This window comes from Equus przewalskii, chromosome 19 (genome assembly GCF_037783145.1).
Source record: "Equus przewalskii isolate Varuska chromosome 19, EquPr2, whole genome shotgun sequence".
Taxonomy (NCBI): domain Eukaryota; kingdom Metazoa; phylum Chordata; class Mammalia; order Perissodactyla; family Equidae; genus Equus; species Equus przewalskii.
In genome coordinates, this window is record NC_091849.1 from 30,159,611 (window position 1) to 30,185,345 (window position 25,735).

The following is a 25,735-nucleotide window of genomic DNA, read 5'->3' on the forward strand; positions in this document are numbered from 1 at the left end:
GGGTCGTGTTAAGGGTGAGGAATGGGAAAAAATGACAAACTTCAACTTTTTTGGAGGAGTAATCTGAAACAAGAACTTCATCTGGTACATGTAGACACTCAGGTTTGGTTGGATAAGTGACATCTTTCAACTTACTCCCTTGATAGTGTGTTATGGGGTCCAGCTTTTGTCTACTCTAGCATTTTCACAAATAGGGGGAAATGGTGGGCAGTATAGGGAGTAGAAAGTGATTCCTCAAAATGTCTTCTCCCTGCCTTTGTCTCTTGCTGGCATTAAAAAACCAAGATCTGTAAGACTTCAGAGGATCCTTACTTATATACACTGACATTTTACATTAATATTTATATTTCTTTGTGCACATAGTTCTTGGGAGAGTATAACATTGATCAGTATTTACGTGACCCCACCAAGAGTGTAAAAACCATCCTAGTTTAGAAACTCTACCACTCAGTCTCTGGTTCATGAAGAGCGAATCATCAAACTGTGTTAGCAGATCCAATGACATAATATAAGTGCTCGTCTTTTCCGTGACAGTCACCAGTCTGGGACAAAATAAGATAGAGGTTTACTTACTTACACTCACTTTCAGGTTCTGTTTCTGTCTTACTGTGGGCAGATTACAAGCAGTTCAGAAAGGAGCACCATTCCTGGAAGACTCAAGGTAGCATTGGTTTAGGTGGACTTGCATTCTAGCACCTGCCCTGGAGCCAGGTAAATACCAGCAATCATCAAATAGGTCATGGGGATTCCATTTCCATAACCTGGGAGGCTAAATTTTAAAGCTGCCACTTCCACTAAAAATACTCGATAAAATATAAAAAGCATCCAAAACTATAGTAGGAAATTATTCAATCTGATTCAGGATAATTATGGAAACTCTGAAGCTAATATGATAGTAAATAGAAAAATAATGGTTTTCCTCCTAAATCAGCAATAAGACAAAGATGTCGACTCTCACTACTTCTATTCAACATTGTGCTCGAGCTTCTAGGCAGAGCAGCTGTGCAAGTAAAAGACATAAAATGCATTCAAACTGGAAAGAAAGAAATAAAACTATTTCTATTCGCAGATGACGTGCTGTTATACATAGAAAATCCTTAAGAAATCCACTAAAAAGCTTTTAGAACTAATGGAGTTCAGCAAGGTTGTAGCATATGAGGTAAATATGCAAAAATCAATTATATTTCTGTACAATAGAACAGATCTAAGAATGAAGTTTAAAAAATATTCCATTTACAATAGCATTTAGAAGGATAAAATATTAGGGATATCTCAATGAATCAAGTGCCAAAACTTAAACTCTGGAAACTACAAAACATTGGTAAAAGAATTAAACATCTACAGAAATGTAAAACTGTTCATGGATTAGAAGGCTTCATGTTATTAAGATGGCAATACACCTGAAATTGATCTATAGATTCAACACAATCCCTATCAAATACCTAACTCACTTCGTACAGAATGACAAACTCATTCTAAATTCCTATGGAAATTCAAGGAACCTCCAATAGCCAACCTTATCAAAGGAGAATAAAGTAGGAGGGCTCACAGTTCTCAATTTCAAGGCTTCCACAAAGCAATGGTAGTCAAGACAGTGTGGTACTGGCATATTGATAGACATAGAGATCAATGGAATAGGATTGAGAGTCCGTTAATAAAACCATGCGTCTTTGGCCAACTGACTTTCAACAAAGGTGCCAAGATCATACAATGGGGGAAACAATAGTCTTTTCAATAAATGGTGCTGGAACAACTGGACAGCCACATGCAAACTGATAAAGCTGGACACTCACCTTACACCATATACCAACCTTAATATAAAATGGACCAAAGACCTAAACGTAAGAGCTAAAACTATAAAAGTCTTAGAATAAAAATAGGGGAAAATCTTCATGACATTGGATTTGGCAATGGTTTCTTAGATATGACACCAAGGCACAGGCATAAGAGAAAAAATAGGTTAATGGGAGTTCATCAAAATTAAAAACTTCTGGGCCAACCAGGTGGCGCACTGGTTAAGTTTGCACTTTCCACTTCTTGGTGAGACTGGGTTCAGACGGATCGGATCCCGGGTGCAGACACAGCACCGCTTGGCAAAAGCCATGCTGTGGTAGGCATCCCACATATAGGGTAGAGGAAGCTGGGCATGGAATGCCTTCAGGGCCAGTCTTTCCTGAGGGCAAGAGGGGAGGATTAGCAGTAGTTAGCTTAGGGCCAATCTTCCTCTAAAATAAATAAAATGAAATGAAATAAAATAAATTACATAAATTTTAAAAATTTTAAAAAAATTAAAAACTTCTGGGTATCAAAGGATTATATCAACAGTAAAAAGGCAGCTACAGAATGGAAGAACATATTTGCAAATCATGTATCTGATAAGTGATTAACATCCAGAATATGGAAAGAACTCCAACAACTCCATACCAAAAAGACCAACAACTCTACTTTAAAATGTGCAAAAGAATTGAATAGACATTTACTACGAGGATATTCAAATGTAAGCATATGCATATATATTGTGCTTTGGATATTCCTTTCCTGACTGATTAATGATTCTGAGCATCTTTTCAGGTGCTATGATACATATATATGTCTGATAGTTTCTAGGGTCTGAGAAAGGGGTTAGTTGGGAGTTATTGTTCATTAAGAATATGGTTTCAATATGGGATGATGAAAGACTTTCTAAGATGGTTATATCTCCAAATGGATCCAAAGATTCAATGTAATCTCTATATAGAGTCCAGCTGGTTTCTTTCCAGAAAGTGATGAGTTGATCTTAAAATTCATCTGGAAATTCAAAGGACTAGATCAAAACACTCTTGAAAAAGAAGAACAAAGTCTGACTTTGTTCACACTCCTGGTTTCAAAATTTACCACAAAGCTAAAGTAATCAAGACAGTGTTACCAGCATAAGGATAGACATGTAGAATAGAATTAGAATGGAATGGAATAGGATTGAGAGGTCAGAAATCCACCCTCACATTTATGGTCAATTGAATTTCAACCTGGAGTGCTGACAACTCAATGAGGAAAGGCTAATCTGCTAACATGATTGCGTATCCACATGCAAAAGAATGAAGTTGGACACATACCTCCCACCATACGAAAAAATTATTTCAAGGTAGATCAAAGACCTAAATATAAATGCTAAATCAGCAATAAGAGAAAGATGGGGCTGGCTCCATGACCGAGTGGTTAAGTTTGCATGCTCCGCTGCGGCGGCCCAGGGTTCGGATCCTGGGTGTGGACATGACACTGCTTGTCAGGCCATGTTGAGGCGGCGTCCCACATCCCACAACTAGAAGGACCTGCAGCTAAGATATACAACTGTGTACAGGGGGGTTTGGAAAAGAAAAAAAAAACTATAAAACTCTCAGAAGACAATATAGGGATAATTCTTTATAGACGTTAGATTACGCAATGGTTTCTTACATATGACACCCAAAATACGTGTAACAAAGGAACAAATAGATTAATTGGACTTCAACAAATTTAAAAATTTTTTTGTGCTTTAAAGGACACCATCGAAAAAGTAAAAATATAGCCTAGGCTGGGAGAAAATATTTGAAAATTCTGCATCTAAGGAACTAGTCTCTAGAATATATAAAGACCTCTTCCAACTCAATAATAGGAAAAAAAATTTAAAAATGAGCAAATGTTTGATAGACATTTACCCATGGCAGATATGCAAATGGCCAATAAGCACAGAGAAGATGCTTCACATCATTAGTCCTTAGGGAAATGCAAATCAAAAATGCAATGAGATACGGCTTTATGCTTCCTAGGATGGCTGGAATAAGAAAGACCACTATTAATAAGTGCTGTGAGGTTGTGGAGAAATTGGAACCCTTGTATACTGCTGGTGGGAATATAAAATGGTGCTGCCACTTTGGAAGAGTCTGGCGGTTCATCAAGGTCTGCACTTGCTATATGAACAGCAAGTCCATTCCTAGGCGTTTATCCAAGAGAAATGTAAACATATGTCCACACAAAAACTTGTACACCATATTTACAGAAGCATTTTTCATAATAGCTAAGAAGCAGAAACAATTCATATGTTTGTCAGTTGATAAATAAAGAAATAAAAGTTGTATCAATGTAGTGGAATATTATTTGGCAAAAAAGAGGGAATGAATTACAGATGCATGCTACACACACTGAACCTTGAATACATTAAGCACCATGAAAGAAAACAAACAAAAGATCAAATGGATTGTTTCATTCTATTTATATGAAATGTCCATAATAAGCCAAACCCCTATGGACAGAAAGTAGATTAGTGTGTTCCTAGGGAGGAGGGGAGTTTTGGAGGGAAATAGGGACTGACTGCTCAGGAATAAATGGTTATGGGGTAATGAATTGGATTCAAAATGGATTGTTGTGATGATTGCACAACGCTGTGAATATACTAAAAACTAGTTCTTTTAAATGTTTGAATTACATATGGGAATTACATCTCGATAAAGCTGTTCTAACAAAAACATTTGGTGGCCCACATCAAATGAAGTAGAGATGCCAGAACTGCCATGGCAGATTGTAGAGAGAAAGAGATGAAAAGGCTCAGAGAAGTGGGCATGCTAGTATGAATCTACTCTATGAAACTGGAAAACCACCAGGTGACTATTTTCCTTGGAAGGGCCCAAAGGATACTCTGCATATCAGGCAATGAGGAATCAGCAGGTGAGTAGAGGATCCACCTCACTGTGTCTGTGCTTTGTAGGCTAAGGCTGGTTCTAGGAGATAATATTAAAAACTAGGCTCCCTAGCATCAGTGGGCAAATGGAGTCCCAGAAAGCCAGAGGACAGGTGGCAGTAAGGTAGAAACAAGGGCAAAATTGCCAAAATAACCAACAATGTCAGAATGGAAGCCGGGAAATTCTGACTGCAAGGGACTTTTGGAAATGCCTAACAGACATGCTGCTTTCTAGGGGCAAGAGAGATGGGTGGCCAACAGGAGTGTTGTTTAATACATATTAACAGATCAAGAATGAGCAAATTGAAGGCTGAGATTAAAGTTACAATCCCTTGCCCAGTTTCCAGACCTACATATACAAATGAGATAACTTAGGGTGGGGCTCCTACATAGACTCAGGATGGGGCTGGTCACCAAAAACACCAACTGATTAGAGGCTTGGGACTTTCAGGCCCACCTACTAACCACTGGGAAGGTGAGGGGTGCTAGAGAGCAAGCTCTATATAAACTTTTGGACAAGATTGGATGAGCTTCCACTTTGGTGAATGGATCCATGTGCCAGGAAGATGGCACACACCAGTTCCACAATAACAGACACTCCTGTGCTGAGAACCCCTCTGGACCTCTCCTTATATTTCTCTTTATCTGGTTGTTCATATGTATCTTTTATACTATCCATTATAATAAACTGGTAATCATAAGTAAATGTTTCTCTGAGTTCTGTGAGTGGCTCTAGCAAATTATTTGAACTTGAGGAAGGGGGTGTTAGGAACCTGTCGGTTGAGCCAGTTGTTGAGAGCACAGGTAACTACCTGGACTTGCAATTGGCCTGTGAAATGAGGCAGTCTTGGGGGACCAAGCCCTTAATCTGTGGGATTTGATACTATCTCCGGGTTAAAGTGTAGAAAATGAAATAAAATTTGGATACACAGTTACTGTCTACTGAGACCTAAGGAATTGTTTGTTGGTCTAGAAAAAACAGATACAGGACTAGGCATATACAGTGAGTTAATGTTTGACAAGGAAGCTGAGAATACTCAATGGGGAAAGAATAGTCTCTTTAATAAATGCTAATGGGAAAGCTGGATATTCACATGCAGAAGAATGAAATTGGACCCAAATCTTACACCAGTCACAAAAATTAACTCAAAATAGATTAAACACATAAATATAAGACCTGAGTCCATAAAACTCTTATGAGAAAATAGATAAAATTCTCTTTGACATTGATCTTGGCAATGATGTTTTGGATATGACAACAAAAGCACAAACCACAAAAGCAAAAATCAACAAGTGGGACTATCTCAAACTGAAACGTTTCTACACAGCAAACGAAACCATCAATAAAATGAAGAGTCAACGTATGGAAAGGGATTAAAATATTTGCAGAGTGTATATCTGATAAAGGGTTAATATCCAAAATCTATCAGAGACTCATACAATTCAATAGGAACAAAACAAACAATCTGATTTAAAAAAGAGCAAAGGACCTGAATAGACATTTTTCCAAAGAAGACATCCATGTGGGCAACAGGGACATGAAAAGATGCTCAACATCACTAATCATCAAGAAAATTGAAATCAAAACCACAGTGAGATAGCTCCTCCCACCTGTTAGAATGGCTATTATCAAAAGGAAAAGAGATAAGTGTTGGTGAGGATGCAGAGTACACGAACTTTGGGCACTGTTGGCAGGAATATAAATGTGTGCAGCCACTATGGAATGCAGTAGGGAGATTGCTCAGAAAATTAAAAATGGAACTACCATATGATCCAGTAATTCCACCTATGGGTAGTTATGTGAAGGAAATGAAATCATTATCTTTGGAAAGATATTTACAGGCCTGTGTTGATTGTAGCATTATTCATAATAGCCAAGACATAGGAACAACCTAAGCATCCTTGAATGAATGAATGGATTAAGAATATTTGGTGTAGGGGGCTGGCCCCGTGGCCGAGTGGTTAAGTTCGCGCGCTCCGCTGCAGGCGGCCCAGTGTTTCGTTGGTTCGAATCCTGGGCGCGGACATGGCACTGCTCATCAAACCACGCTGAGGCAGCGTCCCACATGCCACAACTAGAAGGACCCACAACGAAGAATATACAACTATGTACTGGGGGGCTTTGGGGAGAAAAAGGAAAAAAAAAAATCTTTAAAAAAAAAAGAATATTTGGTGTATATATAATAGAATATTATTCAGTCATATAATGAAGGAAATCCTTCCAATTGTGACAACACGATGGTCCTTGAGGGCATTATGCTAAGTGAAATAAGTCAGACAGAGAGACAGACAAATACTGTACGATCCCACTTCTATGTGGAATCTAAAAAGGCTGAACCTATAGAAACAGAGAGTAACTTGGCGATTGCCAGGGGCTGAGCACGGGGGAAATGGGTGACTTTGGTCAAAGGGTACAAACTTCCAGTTACAGATGATTAAGTGTGGGGATCCAGTGTACAGCGTGGTGGCTATAGTGAACAAGACTTTATTGTATACTTGGAAGTTCTTTAGAGAGCAGATCTTAAGTGTTCTCATCAGACACACACACACACGTGCACATACACACAGGTAACTATGTGAAATGATGGATAACTTAGCTTATTGTGGTATCACTTTGCAATATATACGTATATCAAACCATCATGTTGCACATATAAGCTTACACAATGTTATATGTCAATATGTCTCAAATAAAGTTGGAAAAATATTTTTTAAAAAATCATGGAAGATAATTTGTTTACCAGTAAAGAATATTTTCCCCAAAGAAAGAGAAGTGACTGGGACATCTGGACATTCTACAGATATCACATTGGTCCAATATATTGATAATATCACGTTATTAGACTCTGATGAGCAAGAAATGGGATGCACTATGGATGCTCTGGTTACATGAATGCGTCCCAAGGGTAGGTGGTTAAAACTATTGAAAGACTCAGAGGCCTGCCACATGGCTAAAGTTTGAGGGCTCCAATGGTCTGGAGTATCATGGAACATCCTCTCAGAAGTAGAGGACAGGGTATTGCACTTTGTATCTCCTGCCGCTAACAAAGAAGCCCCACATTTGGTAGCTCTCAACAGGTTTTAGAGGCAGCATGTTCCATACTATGGCAATGTTGTTCTGACTTATATAACAGATGACGTGAAAGGTTGCTGGTTTTGAGTGGAACTATGTCCAGGCTATAGTAAGTAGCCTTGCTACCTAGACCATCTGTCCAGGGTTTAGCATAGTACTAGAAGCATGTGTGGTAGGAAAAGTTGCCATGTGGAATCTGGCATATGTACCAATTCCCAACAAGAGGGTCTTCAGCGCAGACCCCTAGGAGCAACCTCTGGAGCAACGAGCATGGCCATCTGCTGCAGAGAACCATATGCTATTCAACAAACAGCTCCCAGAATGTCGCTGGGCCCTGAGAGAGATGGCGAATCTCATCATGGAACATCAAAGGGCTGTTGCCTCCACATCCCTTTCATGGTCTGGGTACTGTCACACCCTAGGAGCAATCCACTCTAAGATGAAAATGGTACATCCGGGAATGGACTAGCTCAGAGGTCGGCAACTACAGCCCATGGGTCAAATGCAGCCCACTGTCTGTTTCCACTAATAAACTTGTAGTGGAACACAGATCCATCTGTTCTTTAGGTATTATCTACAGCTGCTCTTGCCCTGTAACAGCAGAGTTAAATAGTTGTAGAGAGACCATATGCACACAAAGCAGAAAATTCTACCACTAATTAGTTGCATAACAAATGGCTCAGACCCTGTCACCTACCACTGTTGTACCTTTGTCTTCTCCTCAGCTCTCACGTATGACCTAATGGGGCGTTCCTGCACCAGCTGACCTAAAAGGGAAAAACCTGAGCTCGGCTCATAAATGTGTCACCTCAGTATTTTGGTGTGAACCAGTAGTGGCCTGCTCTACTCACGGATGACCAAACACAGTGTTGAGGGAACTTCCTTCCAATGGGCAGAACTTCAGGTGGTGCTCCAATTTATCCACTTTGCATGAGACAAAAGTGGTCTGAGGCAAGAATATGCACCAACTCACAGGCAGTAGCAATGGCTTATCTGGTTGATTAATGTTATGATAGATTACAACCTTGTGAGATTTCAGTTGTACATTTTTGTTAGTCATGTTGTGGGTACACCACTTCCCCCTCCGTACCCTCCCCCCACCCCCCCTTTTCCCTGGTAACCACCAATCAGATCTCCTTCTCAATATACTAATTTCCACCTATGAGTGGAGTCATATAGAGTTCGTCTTTCTCTGACTGACTTATTTCGCTTAACATAATACCCTCGAGGTCCATCCACATTGTTGTGAATGGGCCAATTTCGTCTTTTTTTATGGCTGAGTAGTATTCCATTGTGTATATATACCACATCTTCTTTATCCAATCATTAGTTTCTGGGCATGTAGGCTGGTTCCACGTCTTGGCTATTGTAAATAATGCTGCAATGAACATAGGGGTGCAACGGACTCTTGAGATATCTGATATCAGGTTCTTAGGATAGATACCCAGTAATGGGATGGCTGGGTCATAGGGTATTTCTATTTTTAACTTTTTGAGAAATCTCCATACTGTTTTCCATAGTGGCTGTACCAGTTTGCATTCCCACCAACAGTGTATGAGGGTTCCTCTTTCTCCACAACCTCTCCAACATTTGTCGTTCTTGGTTTTGGATGTTTTTGCCAATCTAACGGGGGTAAGGTGATATCTTAGTGTAGTTTTGATTTGCATTTCCCTGATGATTAGCGATGATGAACATCTTTTCATGTGTCTATTGGCCATATTCATATCTTCTTTTGAGAAATGTCTGTTCATGTCCTCTGCCCATTTTTTGATCGGGTTGTTTGTTTTTTTGTTGTTAAGTAGTGTGAGTTCTTTGTATATTATGGAGATTAACCCTTTGTCGGATAAGTGGCTTGTAAATATTTTTTCCCAATTAGTGAGCTGTTTTTTTGTTTCAATCCTGTTTTCCCTTGCCTTGAAGAAGCTCTTTAGTCTGATGAAGTCCCATTTGTTTATTCTTTCTATTGTTTCCCTCAACTGAGGAGTTACAGTGTCCGAAAAGATTCTTTTGAAACTGATGTCAAAGAGTGTACTGCCTATATTCTCTTCCAAAAGACTTATTGTCTCAGGCCTAATCTTTAGGTCTTTGATCCATTTTGAGTTTATTTTGGTGTGTGGTGAAAAAGAATGGTCAATTTTCAATCTTTTGCATGTGGCTGTCCAGTTTTCCCAGCACCATTTGTTGAAGAGACTTTCTTTTCTCCATTGTAGGCCCTCTGCTCCTTTGTCGAAGATTAGCTGACCATAGATGTGTGGTTTTATCTCTGGGCTTTCAATTCTGTTCCATTGATCTGTGGACCTGTTTTTGTACCAGTACCATGCTGTTTTGATCACTGTAGCTTTGTAGTATGTTTTGAAATCGGGGATTGTGATTCTGCCGGCTTTGTTTTTCTTGCTCAGGATTGCTTTAGCAATTCGCGGTCTTTTGTTGCCCCATATGAATTTTAGGATTGTTTGTTCAATTTCTGTGAAGAATGTTCTTGGGATTCTGATTGGGATAGCATTGAATCTGTATATTGCTTTAGGTAGTATGGACATTTTAACTATGTTTATTCTTCCAATCCATGTGCAAGGGATGTCTTTCCATCTCTTTATGTCATCGCCTATTTCTTTCAAGAGAGTCTTGTAGTTTTCATTGTATAGATCCTTCACTTCCTTGGTTAAGTTTATCCCAAGGTATTTTATTCTTTTCGTTGCGATTGTGAATGGGATAGAGTGCTTGAGTTCTTTTTCTGTTAGTTTATTGTTAGTGTATAGAAATGCTACTGATTTATGCACGTTAATTTTATACCCTGCTACTTTGCTGTAGTTGTTGATTATTTCTAATAGTTTTTCTGTGGATTCTTTGGGGTTTTCTATGTATAAGATCATGTCGTCTGCAAACAACGAGAGTTTTACTTCTTCGTTACCTATTTGGATTCCTTTTATTTCTTTTTCCTGCCGAATTGCTCTGGCCAGCACCTCCAGAACTATGTTGAATAGGAGTGGTGAAAGTGGGCACCCTTGTCTTGTTCCTGTCCTCAGAGGGATGGCTTTCAGCTTTTGTCCATTGAGTATGATGTTGGCTGTGGGTCTATCATATATGGCCTTTATTATGTTGAGGTACTTTCCATCTATACCCATTTTACTGAGGGTTTTTATCATAAATGGGTGTTGGATCTTGTCGAATGCTTTCTCTGCATCTATTGAGATGATCATGTGGTTTTTGGTTTTCATTTTGTTAATGTAGTGTATCACGTTGATTGACTTGCGGATGTTGAACCATCCCTGTGTCCCTGGTATAAATCCCACTTGATCATGGTGTATAATCTTTTTGATGTATTGCTGTAATCGGTTTGCCAAAATTTTGTTGAGGATTTTTGCATCTATGTTCATCAGTGATATCGGCCTGTAGTTCTCCTTCTTTGTGTTGTCCTTGTCAGGTTTGGGGATCAGAGTGATGTTGGCTTCATAGAATGTGTTAGGGAGTTCTCCATCTTTCTCAATTTTCTGGAACAGTTTGAGGAGAATAGGTATTAAGTCTTCTTTGAATGTTTGGTAGAATTCTCCAGAGAAGCCGTCTGGTCCTGGACTCTTGTTTTTGGGGAGGTTTTTGATTACCGTTTCTATTTCCTTACTTGTGATTGGTCTATTCAGATTCTCCATTTCTTCCTGATTCAGTTTGGGGAGATTGTAGGAGTCTAGGAATTTGTCCATTTCTTCCAGGTTGTTCAATTTGTTGGCATATAGTTTTTCATAGTATTCTCTTATGATCTCTTGTATTTCATTGGTATCTGTTGTGATTTCTCCTCTGTCATTCCTGATTTTATTAATTTGCGATTTCTCTCTTCTTTTCTTGGTGAGTCTGGCTAGGGGTTTGTCAATTTTGTTAATTCTTTCGAAGAACCAACTCTTTGTTTCATTGATCCTTTCTATTGTCTTTTTTGTTTCAATATCGTTTATTTCTGCTCTTATTTTTATTATTTCCCTCCTTCTACTGACTCTGGGCCTTGTTTGTTCTTCTTTTTCTAGTTCTGTTAGGTGTCGTTTGAGGTTGCTTACGTGAGCTTTTTCTTGTTTAGTGAGGTGAGCCTGTATTGCGATGAATTTCCCTCTTAGGACTGCTTTTGCTGCATCCCAAATGATTTGGTATGTCGTGTTCTCATTTTCATTTGTCTCCAGATAATATTTGATTTCTTCTTTAATTTCTTCAATGATCCATTGTTTGTTGAGAAGCGTGTTGTTTAGTCTCCACATTTTTGCACCTTTCTCTGCTTTTTTCTTGTAGTTGATTTCTAGTTTAATAGCGTTATGATCAGAAAAGATGCTTGATATTATTTCAACTCTCTTGTATTTATTGATGTTTGCTTTGGTTCCCAAAATATGGTCAATCCTTGAGAATGTTCCATGTGCACTTGAGAAGAATGTGTAACCTGCTGTTTTTGGATGAAGTGTTCTATATATATCTATTAAGTCCATCTGGTCTAATTTTTCATTTAATTCTATTATTTCCTTGTTGATTTTCTGTCTGGATGTTCTGTCCATTGGTGTTAATGGTGTGTTGAGGTCCCCTACTATTATTGTATTGTTGTTGATGTCTTCTTTTAGTTCTATTAAGAGTTGCTTTACAAATTTTGGTGCTCCTGTGTTGGGTGCGTATATATTTATAAGTGTTATGTCTTCTTGGTGGAGAGTCCCTTTTATCATTATATACTGTCCCTCTTTGTCTTTCTTTATCTGTTTTGCTTTGAAATCTACCTTGTCTGATATTAGTATAGCGACACCTGCTTTCTTTTGTTCATTATTAGCTTGGAGTATTGTTCTCCATCCCTTCACTCTGAGTCTGTGTTTGTCTTTGGGGCTGAGGTGTGTTTCCTGGAGGCAGCATATTGTTGGATCTTGTTCTTTGATCCATCCTGCCACTCTGTGTCTTTTGATTGGGGAGTTCAATCCGTTTACATTTAGAGTGATTATTGAGACGTGGGGGCCTACCACTACCATTTTGTGTCTTGTTTTCCGGTTTTCTTCAGTTTCCTTTGTTTCTCGTCCCATGGTTTAATCTGTTCTGATGTAGAGCTGCTACTCTCTGTTGTTGTCCTTCTACTTATCTCCTCTGCTCTTGGTTTTGTAGCCCCTTTCCTTTTTTGGATTTTTCAGGAATGAGGGTTTTCCTGAGGATTTCCTGAAGAGGAGGTTTTGTGGCAATGAACTCCCTTAATTTTTGTTTATCTGGGAAAGTTTTTATTTCTCCATCGTATTTGAAGGATATTTTCGCTGGGTAGAGAATTCTCGGCTGTAGGTTTTTGTCCTTCAGATTTTTGAATATATCATTCCACTCTCTTCTAGCCTGTAAAGTTTCTGCTGAGAAATCTGCTGATAGCCTGATGGGGGTTCCTTTGTAGGTTAGTTTCTTTTGCCTGGCTGTCCTTAATATTTTCTCCTTGTCGTTGACTTTTGCTAGCTTCACTACTATATGCCGTGGAGTTGGTCTTCTTGCATTGATAAAGTTTGGAGATCTATTGGCTTCTGTCACCTGAAGATCCATCTCCCTCACCAGATTTGGGAAGTTCTCAGCCATTATTTCTTTGAATAGGTTTTCTGCCCCTTTCTCCTTCTCTTCTCCCTCTGGTATACCTATAATCCTTACGTTGCATCTCCTAATTGTGTCTGATAATTCTCGGAGAGTTTCTTCATTTCTTTTAAGTCTTGCTTCTCTCTCCTCCTCTGCCTGCAACAATTCTATATTGCCATCTTCCAAATTGCTAATTCTTTCCTCCATATTATCGGCCCTACTGTTCAGAGCATCTAGATTTTTCTTAATCTCCTCTATTGTGTTCTTCTTTTCCAGTATTTCTGTTTGGTTCTTCTTTATCGTATCAAACTCTTTTGTGACATAGCTCCTGAACTCGTGGAGTTGTCGGTCAGAATTCTCTCTTAACTCAGTGAGTATTTTAATGATGGCTGTTTTGAAGTCATCATCATTTAGGTTATATATCTCATTTTCTTTGGGATTGTTTTCTGTGTATTTGTTACTTTCTTTCTGTTCTGGAGATTTAATGTATTTTTTCATATTGCTTGATGATGTTGATTTGTGCCTCCGCATGGAGATAGAGTTTAGTTGCTCCTTTCACTTGTTTCAGCTGCTGCGGTGGGGGGAGCAGCTGTTTATACTTCACCAACCAGGAACCCTGTCCGTAGTTGCTAACTGGGCCTGGGCCCCTCTTCGTAGCCACAGTGGCCCTTTGGATTCCCTCCTCTGCCGTGGGGGCCGTCACGGGGGGCTTCAGGCTGCAGGTGCCTACTGTTGTTGCCCACCTAGATGCGCTCTCCCCCTTGGGGTCTGCAACGGTGTTATGGGCTTTTCCAGCGGCCAGGGGTGGGATCACTTTTATTTGTCGCTCGGTTGCTGTCGGCACCCACCAAATCTCACTTGTCCTCTATGGGTCACAGGAGAGCTATTGGCATCTTCTACAGTCTGTGGTTAGTACACCTAGCTATGCTGCTTTTGCCCTGGGGTCTTCCAGCCTTGTGGCTGGCGGCTGGGTGCCTTCTACTGGTGCTGTGCAGAGGCTTTCCCTAAGGCTTCTGTGAGCCTGTAGGGTTTCCCCCTAGGCTACTAAGCTGGGTCTCTGGAACTCTCTCCAGCCCCAGTCCTCTCCGAGATCTCCGGCAATCCCTAGCCTCACCGGGTGGGCAACGGCAGCTGGGGGTCGCCCCGCTCTCTGGGCTTCTCTCCGGGCCTCTGCCGGGAGCTCTGAATGCTCAGCGTGGCCCCTCTGCTACCGGCAGACAGAGAGTTTTGTCTGCTGCCTGGCGGAGCTCCGGCGCTTCCCCTCCGGGTCGCCGGACCCGCCTTTGAAAGTTCCCCCGCCCCGGTCCTCTCCGAGATCTCCAGCAATCCCTAGTCCCACGGGGCGGGCAACGGCAGCTGGGGGTCGCCCCGCCCTCTGGGCTTCTCTCCAGGCCTCTGCCGGGAGCCCTGAGTGCTCAGCGTGGCCCCTCTGCTACCGGCAGACAGAGAGTTTTGTCTGCTGCCTGGGGGAGCTCCGGCACTTCCCCTCCGGGTCGCCGATCCAGCCTTTGAAAGTTCCCCCGCCCCGGTCCTCTCCGAGATCTCCGGCAATCCCTAGTCCCACGGGGCGGGCAACGGCAGCTGGGGGACGCCCCGCCCTCTGGGCTTCTGTCCGAGCCTCTGCCGGGAGCCCTGAATGCTGGGCGTGGCCCCTCTGCTACCGGCAGACAGAGAGTTTTGTCTGCTGCCTGGCGGAGCTCCGGCGCTTCCCCTCCGGGTCGCCGATCCGGCCTTTGAAAGTTCCCCCGCCCCGGTCCTCTCCGAGATCTCCGGCAATCCCTAGTCCCCCGGGGCGGGCAACGGCAGCTGGGGGTCGCCCCGCCCTCTGGGCTTCTCTCCGGGCCTCTGCCGGGAGCCCTGAGTGCTCAGCGTGGCCCCTCTGCTACCGGCAGACAGAGAGTTTTGTCTGCTGCCTGGCGGAGCTCCGGCGCTTCCCCACCGGGTCGCCGGACCCGCCTTTGAAAGTTCCCCCGCCCCGGTCCTCTCCGAGATCTCCGGCAATCCCTAGTCCCCCGGGGCAGGCGTCTCTCTGGGACCCTCCGGGCGCCCCGAGCACCAGGCCGGGTCTCCCCGCCAATGGCGGGGAGAGACTCTCCCCGCGGGCTCAGGTGTGCAACTCCAAAGTTTCCCTCTGCGTTTAGGAGTAATTGCGGGGGGTTTAAGTAGGGTTCTGGTCACCTGTTTCCACCGTCGCTCCTCTGTTGTGTTCTCGCTCCTGCCCTAGATGTGTGTGGATCCTCTGGGGGCGTCCGTTGGAAGAAAGCCGCTTGCGGGTACTAGGCTGCCCGTCGGGGTCGGAGAGTTTTCACCTATTTCCACATCCTCCCGGAGGAAAGTCCGTCCGCCTTCCGATGTATAGTCGCGTGGGTGTCTCAGACGTCCTGAGATGCTGTCTGGATATCCTTTGTCAAGCGATAAGTGTCCAAATAATTGTAGACTCGAAGGGCGAGAGACAAAGAGGACTACTCACGGCGCCATCTTGGAATCCTATCCACCTAAAAGTTTTATCTTTTAATCCCAAAATCACCTGGAAGACTAGGCAACATTTCTGGAATCACTATTCTTATCTGGATTCCTGTGGAGTGAACACAAAATCTCTTTGACCTGAGCTCTGTTTATTCTAGTCTCTGCATTCCCAGCCAGAGCCTTGTGCAAGGCCATAATGGTTCCTAAGTCACCCATCACTGGCAGACTCTGAGATTCCCCTAATGTTTCCATCCTATAGTGTTCCAGCCCTTGTGAAATGCCTTGGAGACTAAGCTGGACCTAGTGACTCCTGGTTAGAAACAGCGGATGGTGAAGTGGTAGAATATACATTTGGGGATCAGCAGGGGACAGGATAGGAGGGACCTGGGGTCAGCTGCCTCAAGTTTGGCTGTCCAAGCCAGGCTGGGGAAGCACAGACTCCTGATGGAACCCAAGGACAAATGGCCCTGCATTCCCTATCTACCTGAGAGGTGGCTCCTCTAGATGTCAACCTCCACAGTCCCTGCCATCAGACAGGAGGAGAAGGAGGAAGAGATCCCAGTAGTGATTCTCATCCTGGCTGGAATGAACAAGGGCTCTGTCTGTAAAAAGGCAGGAAAGGAGGTGAAGAAACAGGGACTCCCAAATCTAGCAGCTAGTGAGCCCAAACACTCCCCCAGGGACCCTCATGACTAGAAAGATGAGGAAGTAACAGTCTCCAACCTCCCTGTGCTGCCCCATGTGGCCAAGCTCTCCCTTACTCCAACTTAGAACAGTGTCCCAGGGAGCCCATAGTCGTGGACACTGTAAATCTGTCTCTGCTCATCTCCAGAAGAGACCACAATGGCTAACTCCTCCTGGGAAGTCCTATTGTCTCTATATGTGTTAGTTCCGTTGTGTGCAACAGAAACCCAAATAACAGTGGTCTAAACAGGAGAGAAGTGTGTATGTGTCTCACATGACAGTGAGGCAGGCAGTCCAGGGCTGCTGGGATGACTCTGCACCACAAGGTTGTCCAGGCATCCATGTTTCTTCTCTGCTGTCCCTGGCACGTTGCCCTTTTTAGCATGACCTGAGGTACCTAAGACCATGTCCATGGTCCATGAGCAGGACAGGGAAAGCAGAGTAGGCAGTAACGCTTTCTCCCTTTAAGGGCAAAACCTGCAACTTCACATCTGCTTCATCTGATGGGCCAGAATTTAGTCAGACAAACACAACCAGCCTCAAGGGAGGCTGGAGAATGAGTGCAGGTTTTAATCTGAATGACCCTGTTCCCACATAAAATTCCATTACTATGGAGTAGGATGATCTATGCTAAACTTAGTACATTTTTAAAAATCAAGAGTGACAGAATTCTCATTATCAATACCTTAAACTGAACCAGATTTGTATGTAAAAAATGGAAAAATTCCAGAATATATTGTTAATTCATAACAAAGAAGCAGATAGAATATGTGGTAAAATACCACCTGATAAAAAGGGATATCTCTCTCTGCAATCCTGTGGAAACTGGTGACAGTGAATATGTCCAGGGAGAAAATGTGGAAGAATCGTTGATGAGATAAAGGAGGAATTTTCCTTTTCACTGTAAACCCTTTTATATTATATGAATTTGTAAAACACAGTGCCTATATTACCCATTCAAAATAAATTTTGAATTATGCAAGGAAAACCCACATTCATTTAGCAAACATTTATTAGGCAATTACTAGAGGGCAGGCTCTCTGCCAGGCTCAGTGAGAAACATCAAGGAGCTGACAATGGGGCTGAATAACCTGGTGAATGCAACGTGTTAGAATTAGTAGCTGGGAAACAGCTTCCAGGAAGAATCAATGTCTATGCTGAGACCTGGCAGGGGAACAGACTCAATCCAAGTAAGTGAGCAAAGGAAACCTTCTAGAGAAAGAGCATCACAAACAAAGGCTCAGATGGAGAGAGCACATGGGGAGGGAGGAGGAACTGTTAGCAGATCAGCGTGGAGATTAGAGAGAGAAGAGCACAGTGACAAAGAGCGGGAGTGGATGGTGACCACACTCCAGATCACGAAGGCCATCTCAGCCTGAGGAGAACCTCGGCTTTTAATCCAAGAACAACATGCAGCACATGGCGAACCCTAACCAGATCGGCATTTTGGAGGAATCTCTCTGGTCGAAGTGTGAAGAATGAACTGAGAGACACTAGACTGGATCCACGGAGAAGAAGAGGGGTGGGCAGGGAAAACCTCTGCAAGAACAATAGTGAGAAGATGAGGATAGAGGGAAAAGGTTGAAAGGACCAGAGAGTGCTGAGTGTAAGTTCCAGTGCTTATCATGGAAGCAGGATAGTGTGAAAAATGCAGTGGACAAGAGAGGTCCCCAAATGGTCAGCATCCTGGAAAAATAAGGTAAAACAAGAGGTTTGGGCCTGTAGCTTAAGGAGGAGCTGAGTCCATAAGTAGTTGGGTGGTCAGGGGGGAGTTCAATTTAGTGAATCTATAAACACTTATTGAGTGCCTACTATGTGTCAGGTATTGTGCCACCTGTTTGGACATAAAAAAGACTAAAGTACATCCCTTTGTGGCCTAAATGTCTCATCCTAATGTGGAATTGTGCCAGTTCATGACCTTCCAGGAGCCCCACTAAGTTTGTCTTGTCCCTGTATGGGAAGTGATCTGAGACCTTGAGAGGAAACTTCACCCATTTGGTCCAAAGCTTAGTGGGAAGGTTTGGTTAGAGGATACTCATCTCCTAATGTAGCTGACTAATCAACACAAGAGAATAAAGCGACAAGGAAATCACCTGGAGGAAGAGGAAGAAACCAACCAAGTGGAATCACAAGAAGAGACTTTGTGGGATCCTGTATGAAAGCTGGAAGAAAGAGTGGAGCCCAGGATTTGCCTGGCAGAACGACACATGGAATTAAAAACCAGTTCAGTTTAGTGATGGCGCTTTCCTAGAGATGTAGGAGGTCTGAAAGTAAAGAGGGAAATATCCAGAGAGGACACGTTCTCAGGTTCTCACAAAACTCAAGAGGAGTCTTTCCAATGACACTGCGATTCTTGCATCCAGAACTGTGCTTTGACAAACACAGCTCAGCTCTGCAGATCATTTTGTCTAACACAGGGCTCACAGTTATAATGATCTCGGTCAGTGATTGTCCATCCTGTGCATGAACACATCTAGTGCAGAGGCCTCGCAACCTCACTTGGTTCCTGCTTTCTCTGACCTGCAATGTCCCTGTGCAGACAAATGCTAAGATGGTGCCCCGCGATCCCTGCCTCCTGGAATTCACACCCTTGTGGAAGGTCCTCCCAATGAGTATAGGAGGGACCTGTGACTATCTTCTACCCAACATGCCAAGGTGGCAACAGTGATGTCACTTTTATGAGTAGATCATATAAGATCATGGTGTCCGTCTTGCTAGCTGACTGTTTGATTGGCTCTCTTGGCTTGCAAGCTCTGAGAAAGCAAGCAGCTGTGCTGGAAAGGCCCTCAAAGCAAGGAACTGAAGTCAGCCTCCCACTAGCATCCAGCAAGAAACTGAGGGCTCCAATCTAACAGCCCACAAGGAACTACTCAGTCCTTTTCCCAATGACAGCCCTTTCCTTACATGAAGACACACATCCTATCCTGTCTTTACTACCATAAATGTCACCTTCCCTTCCTGTCCTACTTGCTTTCTTCTCACCATCCAGGAGGCCCCACTAGGGAGCAGCAGGCAGGGTGGAAGGAAGCGCCCATGAGCAGCGGTGTGGCTAGACCCCTCCTCTTGTTTTCACCTTGGAGAGCAGATGTTACCAGGAAGTCAGTTGGAAGAAGAGAAGTCAGGGGCAGCAGGAGATGAGTGGACACCTCTGTTTCTCAGGCCCATGTGAGGCTGTGCTTTCGGGCTGTGAAATAAAACAGTGAGGAGTGAACTCTGCATGGCCACTGCTGGCCATCACCCCTTCAGCATTCTGGAGAGCCCACCTCACACTCCAAATGCAAACACCATTGATTCCCAGCAGTCTAGCTGTGACCCTCCCTTCCCATAACCTCCAGCAAACACACTCCATCAGGCAAGAGAACAAGCCCTCCTGTCGCTTCAAACCCCACGGGCTCACCTGTAGGAACTGTGAGAAAAGCAATAGACTCTCAACCAGTCTCAGTGCCTGGAGAAGAAAGGGAAGCTGTCAGAGCCGACAGTAGAAGACGATCCTTAATGAGGCACGGGTACAGCATACAGGACTCAATATAACAGAGTGGGAACTTGGGCTCAGCAGTCAGACTGTTTCCTTAGAGTCACGGCTCAGCCCAGTGAAAGTCACTTAACCTCTCAGTGGCCTCAGTTTCCTTGTCTGTAAATGGGGCTGGCAGCTGTCCCTATCTCATAGGGCTCATATGAGGTTTTAATTATTTAATTCACATCAATTTATTACTATCTCACTGAGGACAGTGCCTGACCCTTTTATTTAGTCAGAATCTTGGAAAAGGAGAACGTCCCACCATTGAGTTCCTATTTCCTTCTTCCAAGTGTGATGAGGACCAGTTCTCCAACACTCATCGCCCTGAGCCTCCTCTTACTTGCCTGCAGATGGAGGGCTGCTCTGTCCCTTACTAACTATGGGCTGGGGATGGGGGAAAACAGGGAAAGGCCAGGGTGGGGCCAAGGGTGAGGAGGCCTCAGAGCAACACACATATAAACACTCATACACTCACACACACCCAAACCCACATACAAACATCCATAAATGCTTATATACGCACATGTGCACACACACACCCTCCCACAACCCACACACACACATACACCTATACATGCTTATATTCATACACAAAACACACACATACACAAACATACCCATACATGTTAATATGCGCACATGAATCCACACAGACAGACAAACACATACACATCACACACTCCCTTCAGAATTGGGGCCTGGCTTATTCTCACTTAATCTCTTATAAGAAATTTAGGATCCTGAGGGACAAGGACCTGAGAAAATTTGTCCCACCAGAAAGAGATCCACTCCCCAGGCACTCTAGTACTTTCTGGATCTCATGTGGCCCTGCTCCTGGCCCTGCTCCTAAACAAGCAGGGGATCTGACCTCAGATCAAGATCCTGGTCTCTGGAGGCTGCCACATGCACTGGCCCTCCCTGGGAATTGGGGCTCTGGGAGTCCAGCAGCCCACCAGCCTCCCACCTCACCTGCTGCTTCTCAGCCTGCCCTCCCACAGCCAGGTGTCCCTTCCAGATTTTGCTGCACAAAAGGATGTCTGCACATTGGCTCCACAAGCAGCAGGGACAGGAGATGCTGCCCAACCCCTTGGGGTGAGACACTCTTAGATCCGAATGGGGAAACCCAGATCCTCCTCCTCACCTGAGCTCTTGTCCTGTGACCACAGTTCCAGTGAACTCAGCTCCCAGGAGATCCTAGCTGGCAAATCTCACCCCACACCTTGCTGAACTCTAATCTCTGCCTGCTTGGAATTTGTTTCTTTTATGTTCTTCATTGACCCAAATCATACATATCTATCAGGTTCTATGAAAATTTCTATCCATCTCATTCATGTAACTCCCTGACCACTGGAGTCTCTCACCTATGGACTTCCATAAACTATTTCCTCTGCTTCTCATTTAATGTTTAAGGAGGTTCCAGTCTTTGACAACACTTGGTGCATCCAAGAGCCAATAAAGTGTTCCCAGAAGTATGGGTGCCTCCACATATTAGCTGTAAGGCTTTGAAGGAAAACATGAGATTGAAGCTTTGTTGTTCCCACATCCAGCACCCAAAAGATACGTGCTCAGCACAAAGCTATGAGCCATTGACTCTGCTGAATATTGAGTGAATTAACATCAAACATATCCCGCCCCCTGTGACCAGACTGGGCCAGCCTTCACTCTCAAGCAATGACTTGTGCACACTTGCCTTCCCCAGCCTGGCTCTTTGGGTGAGGTGGTAAGTACTGCTCTCCCCTGCTTTCTCCCAGGCACCTACCTGCTTGATTTGGTGGATGCTCTTTGTTCAGACCACGACCCATGGTTTGGTTGTAGCATTGCTGCACATTTCCCAGATTGAAAGGGAAAAATCTTTCCTGACATGTGAAGATCTTGGTCTCATCATCAAAGGAACTTGGCTCCTCCATCAACCACTGAATACAAGACTTTACCTTCCTCTCACTGTCATCGTGGATGGAAGGGTTGGTCATCCATGAAGCCAAAGGCAGTAAATGCATGGACTTTTGGACCCGGCCTGGACACAGCCAAGTAGAAATACTGCAGAGAATGTGATCCTGAGGTAGGAACCAGAGAAAGTAGATCAGAGGAAGCTCCAGTATTTATTGAGTGAAGACCCAGCTCCCAATGTGTGAGGAATGAGTGTGTACATCTATGTGTGTGTGAGTATGTGTGTGTGTGTCTAATAGGAGAAACAGGACACAACATAAAACATTGGGAAGACAATTGCACAACAACTTCCTGCACAATTGAATTCAAATCCCACATAGAGATGCACTGAGAGAACTCAGAGAAACACAGAAAAATGTTAGTACAACATCTCAATAAGAAAAGTCCTACGAACAAGTTGCTCTTGAGTAGGGCTTCAACAAGTGGAAGAATCTGGAGTAGGGGAGAAATTTTAGAAATATTCTCATGGCTTGGACTGAGGTGTAAAGAACCTAGAAATGGGACCCTCCTCCAGGTCCCCTGCTATGACGGTGCAGCATCTCAATCCCTGATGGTTCCCTCACTCTCCCCACTAACGTCCTCCTTCATGCACATCACCTTTGGTGTCACTGTGGAATACCCACTGGGCCCAGAGTCAGGGAGTTCCAACTCTGCCACACTCTGTTTCCTGGGGAAGTGACTTCCTTCTGTGGGCTCAGCTTCTTTATTTCTAAAATAAAGTCAGGGAGGGAGTCAAACAGGCTGAGCACAGGAGGAGTCTGTGTGCCCTGGCCAACCTGGTCCCAGGGTTCAACAATAACACGGGTCAATACCAATTACTTAGCTGAACCTTTGTCTACAACTCTAGGAAGGGAAGGGGGAAAGGAACAGTGCCTACTTTCCCTCCTTAGAGGAAGGTTTAATGTCAGAGTGGGTAAAATTATTGTTTCTTTTCTCTTCTCTGGGGTTCTCCCTTCTCTCCCAGCTTAACCACTCCCTGTTGCAGCAGGTAGAAGATCTGAGGCAAAACCCAGGTTTTTCCTCCCACCCTCCCTCCCTTCCTTCTTCACCATGTGCTGTGTTCAGGAGGAATTCTCTTGGTGTTGATGTTTGGAGGGAGAAAAGGCAGACAGGACTGACTTGCGTCTCAATCACATATCTACACGTCACACCTGAGGAGACAGGAGAACAGCAGAGGGGAGGGAACAATTCATATTGCTCAGTGGGCTTGAGAAGAAGATAAAATGATTTCCATTCATTTTTTCCTACCCAAATACACTTTTCACCTCAGTGTTCACTCCAACCATCCAAACCAGTGAACTCTTGTTATATCACGTGAAGGTCCTGGGGGTGGCAGAAGGCTCAGGGGACTGTTGGGCCTTCATACACTGTTAACTGATATGGTTTCCCGTGATGTGACCCAAAGTCGTCCTTGATTACACTGGAAGAGGACAGAGAAATAAGTACATCCTATGAGGTGGTGGGATTGCAGGTGAGTTTTTCTTTTCGCTTTAAAAGTTCTTTTCTTGTTGCTATAATGATGTTGTGCAGTCAGAAAAATTTGGGAGAAGGAGACAGAGTTGCCCTGGGCTTTTATAATGCAATGAAAGAACCAAAACACAACCAGAGTCGAAAACAAAACAACACAGGAATGTAAACGTATTATCCAATGTAATCTATTCACAACTCTGTAAGTTGGTTAGGTATCATTATCCCGGCTTAACTAACAAAGGTTAGGAATGAGACCCCGAAGTGCTCAGCCCAAGGTCACACAGCTAGTGGAACCCAAGTCCTCTGACACCTGGCCTAGTGCTTGATCTACAATGGCAAGTTAAGTGAGGAAGGGGCCTCAGAGATCAGGTGGTTGATGCCTAAACATTGTCAAAAGTCTCTATACAACATGAAGAGTGAGTGGTTGAATCTCTTTAGTGATAGAGAGCTTACCGCTTACCAAGGCAGCCCATTTTATGGTTAAGCCTTAGTTAAAAAAAAAAACACACACACACAAACAAAAGTTCTTCCTCATGAGCACAATTCTGTCTCTCTGAATCTTCTGCAGAATGACCAATTTCCGATCTATACAATCAAACAGAATAAATATACTTCTTCATATAATAGCCTTTGAAGTATCTGAAGATTCTATAGTCATAAACAAGGTAAACTACATCCAAATAAATGGTTGTTTTCAGTAGGAAGCTTGGTCCAAATGTCCTAGCCCACCATGGTGAGAAACAAGAAGCCCTCTTCAACTGCTTTTTGGGGAACTGTATTAAATTATCAACTCAGATTATATTGATTTTGGGCTTGATATCTGCCAGGCACTGGGGATGAATTAATGAGCAAGTCAAATGTGCTCTGTGGGTTTATATACTAAATAGTTGAGCTGGAGAGATAGGCATTTGGAATATAGAACAAGGATGCCCACTCCAGACTGGGAGCAGCTCAGGACGTCCTCCCTGAGGAGGTGACGTTTGAACCAAGCCTGAAGAAGAACAGGAGTTGACAGATGACATGTGATTTATATAGAGGAAAACAACTGGGGAGAAGTCCTGGATACTGGACAGTGTGGCAGGTTCACAGGACTGATCAAGTCCAGGGAAGCTGGAGGCACATGCAGGGTGGTGCTGAGGAGTGCAGGCCTCAACCTGGACCACCTAGATTCTAGTATTTCCTCCACCGCCCACTTAGCTGTGTGACCTTGGCAAGTTTCTTACCGTCGGTGCACAGCAGTCCTCACCTGTGAAAAGAGTGATGTTTTAGGGATGTGGTGACGATTAATTGAGTTGATACATGTGAAGAGGTGAGAACAGTGCCTGGAACATATTTGATGTTCAGCTTATGTTTGCTCTCATGGTTGGAGGGAAAGAAGGTGGGAGAGAGAGGGGAGGCTGATGATAAAGGCCAGGCCCGCTAAGCCCTCCTTGGCTGGCCCGGTAAACAGAGAAGTGAAAATGAGAGTCTATTTTGGGAAAGCTCACTCTGGCGCAGCGTGGAGAAGAGATCTGAGAGAGTGAGAATGTATCTGCGGGGCCCAGTTAGGAGGCTATTGCAGGGGCCCAGCAGTAGTGGCACATGTTATCCCTCTCTATCCTGAACAACTCCTCTTCTCATCTCAATTCCTTTGCACATCCCTAACCACGTCCTCCTCCTGTCACAGAGTCAGAGTTAGTTAAGAAGGGATTGCTGAGCACAGCTTGGACAGCAGTCATGGAGACTGGGTCCACTCTTGGGAACCTCCTGAAAGAGATACCTGCATTGTCTGCATGGAGCACATGAAGGACCTGTGAGCTTGTTCTGTGGCTGCAGCTTCTGCCAGGGCTGCATCACTGAGTGCTGTGTCACTCCTACATCCACTAAGGGAGCCATGTGCTGTCCACTCTACAAAAAGCCATTTCGGGAGGGGGGGACATCAGGCCCAACAGGACTCTGGCCAGTTTCATCTCCATCCTCCAAACACTGGAGCCCAGGAATGAGAATCCAGCACAAGAAGTTTGGTTCTGCCAGCAGAACAAGGAAAGGGCCTTTTTCTATTGCTTGGACAACCAGCAATTCCTCTGTGCAGTTTGCAAAGATCTCATAGAACACAAATCCCATCAGTGCTGCAGAGCGAGGAAGACACCAGGTCTCACAGGTAGGTAAAAGCTTTCACTGCCCAGTCTAAACTTGGGACAAAATTGTGGTGGTTTTCTCTATTATCGGCTTTAGCACTACTACAGAAAAATAATCTACTGTATTCTAAACACAGTTCTGAATGAAACAAAAGGTTCCTTTCAATCCTGGAGTATATTGGTAAAAATTATTTCTGTCCGCCTGCTACTTCACTTCT

At 43.8% G+C, this 25,735-nt stretch overlaps 2 long non-coding RNA genes across 2 annotated transcripts in view; both read right to left on the reverse strand.

Moving 5' to 3' along the window:
* LOC139077458 (uncharacterized) overlaps positions 1–25,735 on the reverse strand; it is a 94,450-nt gene that overhangs the window by 4,443 nt on the left and 64,272 nt on the right. The window lies entirely within an intron of this gene.
* On the reverse strand, positions 17,461–20,527 carry LOC139077463 (uncharacterized). Its single transcript, XR_011530012.1, has 2 exons — positions 19,864–20,527; positions 17,461–19,650 (listed from the first exon to the last, which is right to left on the reverse strand). It is a non-coding gene; the product is annotated as an uncharacterized lncRNA (long non-coding RNA).